Below are 4,165 nucleotides of genomic sequence, written 5' to 3'. Positions count from 1 at the left end.
TAGGAGGAGGCCAACTGGGGTTACAATCAGGGAACCTGCTATTCCCCACTCAGCAGCAGAACCTTAGGTCCCCAAGGGAAATGGGAAACAAAAGGCTGCTGAGCCTACCGAACAGTCTGATGACTCATCTGAAGTAAACGGTATATCATTCTCGTTTTTGAATAATCTGCCAATCCCTTCTCATCTATTTGATGGGGACGAAAACTTTAGGAACGCCCCTTCTTTAAACTCAGATTTCTTCCAGGGAATAGGTAGTTCAGTAGATAATGTTACGACCAGTAGGTGTAGCTCGGGTATTTTACTTGTAATCCTTTCACTTTGATCTCTGCTCCTCGTGATCCTTTAATCTAACTGTTCGAATTGTTTTCCTTTGTGCAGGTATGGACTCTGATGGCTTCTTCAAGCACTACCAAACCACTGCTGCTGTCTCTGTCCCAAAGGACAGCAAAAGGGCTCGAGGGGAAAGCAGTAAGACCCCTCAAAGAAGGCTCGAACAGAGGACACTCCCGGCGCCGGTCCTTCTAAGGAGAACACGACACTTCCGCCTTCCACTGAACAGCCGTCGCCTGCGAATCCACAACCCTCTTCTAGGGCTGCTGGTAGAGAGACCCTGGACAATGCGTCTGAAGGCTCCCTGTCCAGCCTCGTAGTTGGGTTGGCCAGGGAAAGAATCTACAAGCTCTCCAAGCACAGGCGCAGCCAGGCCGCCATCAATGAAACCGCCTCAATGATGGCCGACCAAATCATCAACCGAGGATTGAACGAGATAGTTAGCGTAAGCTAATTTCTGTTGTTTCATCATTTATTCTGACTTCTATTCCTTACTTTTTCATTTTTTTTTCAGGGACTGCTGTCTCTAATTGCTGGTTGGCGCTGCACTGGGGCGCTGGTTTCTCGTGAGCAGAACTTTGACTCCAGGCTTGCACAGTCCATGCAAGGACTTGAGGATGAGAAGAAAAAGCTGCTCGAGGAGAACAAGGCGGTGTGTAAGCTGAACGAGTAGTTATGCGAGGACCAAGCCAACCTCACCCAAGAGCTTCAGGAAAGTCAAGCGGCCCGGAATAAAGCCATCAACGAGGGGCACAAATGGAAGGAGAACTGCATGCTCAACACCCAAGAGTGTAAACAGCTCACACTCGATCTGACCACCAGCAGGGATGAGGTAAAGAAGCTTGAGGAACGGGTGCGCGAGCTCGAGGAGGACAGAGTTAAAACTCTAAAGAAGTACAAGGAAGCCACCTTCCTCTGCTTCTATGACTTCTGGAAGCACAATCGGGAGGCAGACATTAGCTATCTTTCCGAGCGGTTGCAAAGGACACTGATGGCGCAGTGTGTTGCTCGGCTGGAGGCAGAAGAGAAAGCCAAGGCCCAAACTCCTCCTGCTGATGCTGTGGCTGACCAGAATGCTCCTAATCCAGAAGACCCTCCTGCCCCCCAGCAAAATTAATATTTTTTTTTCAGCTTTTATGGCCCACGGGTCTTTTTGTAAAGACAATCTTTTTTCTTTTATTGCTGCGAGGGAAGCTCTTGTGCTTATGCTTGAACAATTACATCCGAGCAGTACTGCTCGCGGTGTAAAGGTTTTTTTCCTTTTAATTTCATACTTACATCCGAGCACTAATGCTCGCGGTGTAAACGTTTGCCTATGATATTATAATAATCTTTTATTATAATACCTGTTCGCATGACCGAACTTAGCATAGTACTTTGGTTTGATTTTTCCAAAACATTTTTGAAAAATGCTCTAAGTACCGAAGCATGCTTTCACTTATTTTGTTCATGTGTTTACGTACCTCATGGTACGCTTTGCTATCGATGTACCTTATATGCCCCCCAAGTGATTGAGGAGCTTTAGGTCCTCGATCACTTGCCTTGACCACGACCTGTGCGAACATTACTGCTCGTTGCAAAATTTAATACTTGTAATACAACAAAACAACACACGTAATGAACAAATACTTGTAAATATAAATTTACAAAAGTTGGCAAGAATGACTGGCTGCGCACAGTCCCTTATAATCTCGTATTAAAAATGGACTAAACGTGTCTTTACGAGTGATCTTTAAAAAAGATCTTACATTTATAAGCGATTAGCCATACAACGTGGCTAACCCTTTTTGCAAAACTTGTAAAAAGTAGAACTTAATACAAGCCAGTCCTTTAAAAAGGATTGTTTATTGATAATACTTGCGCATGTGTTCTCCATTCCAATAGCGTGGAACGAGATCTCCGTTTAGGCGTGCAAGTTTATAGGTGCTCGGGTGAAGGACTTCTTCAATCTGGTACGGTCCTTCCCAATTGGGTTCGAGTACTCCAGCAGTGGGGTCGCGAGTGTTCAAGAAAACTCGTCGTAGCACTAAGTCACCGACGTTGAATTTCCTTTCTTTTACTTTTGAGTTAAAGTACCGAGCGACGTTTTGCTGGTACGCAGCAACTCGGAGTTGGGCTCTTTCTCAGATTTCGTCAATTGAGTCTAGGGACTCCATCATCAGTTGGCTGTTCTGGTCCTGGTGGTATGTTATGCGTCGATGTGAGGGGGGATCTAACTTGACCGGTAACATAGCCTCATATCCGTAGGCTAAGGAAAATGGGGTATGACCTGTTGCTGTTCGGTGAGACGTTCTATACAACCAGAGGACTTCAGGCAGGTGCTCTGGCCATGCTCCTTTAGCGTCTTCAAGCCTCTTTTTCAGGGTGTCCTTAAGAGTTTTATTCACGGCCTCGACCTGCCCGTTTGCTTGGGGATGCGCAACTAAAGAAAAGCTTTTAATAACTCCATGCCTTTCGCAGAAGTCGGTGAATAAGTCGCTGTCAAATTGGGTTCCGTTGTCTGAAACTATCTTTCGAGGCAAACCATACCGGCAAACAATGTTCTTGATGACAAAGTCTAGAACTTTCTTGGTCGTTATGGTAGCGAGTGGTTCAGCTTCGGCCCATTTGGTGAAGTAATCAACTGCCACGACTGCGTACTTTACTCCGCCTTTTCCCGTTGGCAGGGATCCAATCAAATCTATCCCCCATACTGCAAAAGGCCACGAACTCTGCATCTGTTTCAACTCGTTTGGAGCTGCTCGTGGAATTTTGGAGAACCTTTGACATTTATCGCATCTTCGTACAAACTCCATCGAATCCTCGTTCATAGTTGGCCAAAAGTAACCTTGCCTTAGAATCTTTTTTGCCAAACTTTGCCCCCCCAGCGTGATCCCCACAGAAGCCTTCATGCACCTATTTCATTAGTTCCTTAGCTTTTTTTGGTGTTACGCACCTGAGCAGTGGCATGGAATATCCTCTTCGGTACATAACACCATCGACCAGTATGTACCTAGCGGCCTGCCTTTGCAGAGTTCTGGCCTTGTTTCTATCTATTGGTAGTACACCTTTTGTCAGATACTCCAAGTAAGGCGCCATCCATGTATCTTCCATTCGAATTTCCATACTGGCTTCAACTGCTCGTATGCTTGGCTCACTCAATCTTTCTACTGGCATAATGTTCAAGGTGTCAGCATCTTTCGCGCTCGCAAGTTTGGCTAAGGCGTCTGCGTTTGAATTCTGATCCCACGGTATTTGCTGGAGGGTATACTTCATGAATTGGGCTAGCAGGTCTTTGGTTTTATTCAAGTAGGCCACCATTTTTAGGCCTCGCGCTTGATATTCCCCTAGAACTTGATTTATTACCAGCTGTGAATCACTGTAAATATCAAGCGCCTTTATACCCATGTCTTTGGCCATTCTCAATCCAGCGAGGAGTGCTTTGTATTCGGCTTCATTATTTGACGTGGTGAAGTCGAACCAAATGGCGCAGTGAAATCGATGCCCTTCCAGCGTTATCAATATCACTCCTACTCCTGCGTGGGATTCGTTGGATGACCCGTTCGTGAATAACTTCCACGAAGGAGCTTTATCTTGAGGCTCAGGCGCACTAGGCCGTTCGCACTGCTCGCTGTCTGGGAGTTTGGTGAACTCTGCAATAAGATCAGCTAAGACTTATCCTTTTACTGCTGCTCGTGGTGAATACGTGATATCGAACTGCCCTAGTTCGACCGCCCATTTTAATAAGTGCCCAGCCGCTTCTGGTTTCTGGAGGACTTGTCGAAGGGGCTGGTCTGTTAAAACTGTGATAGGATGGGCTTGGAAGTAAGGGCGTAGTTTCCTTGAGGCCAGGATT

This window comes from Humulus lupulus, chromosome 2, assembly GCF_963169125.1.
Source record: "Humulus lupulus chromosome 2, drHumLupu1.1, whole genome shotgun sequence".
NCBI lineage: Eukaryota > Viridiplantae > Streptophyta > Magnoliopsida > Rosales > Cannabaceae > Humulus > Humulus lupulus.
The sequence above is the reverse complement of the archived record's forward strand: the minus strand, read 5'-3'. Positions refer to the sequence as shown.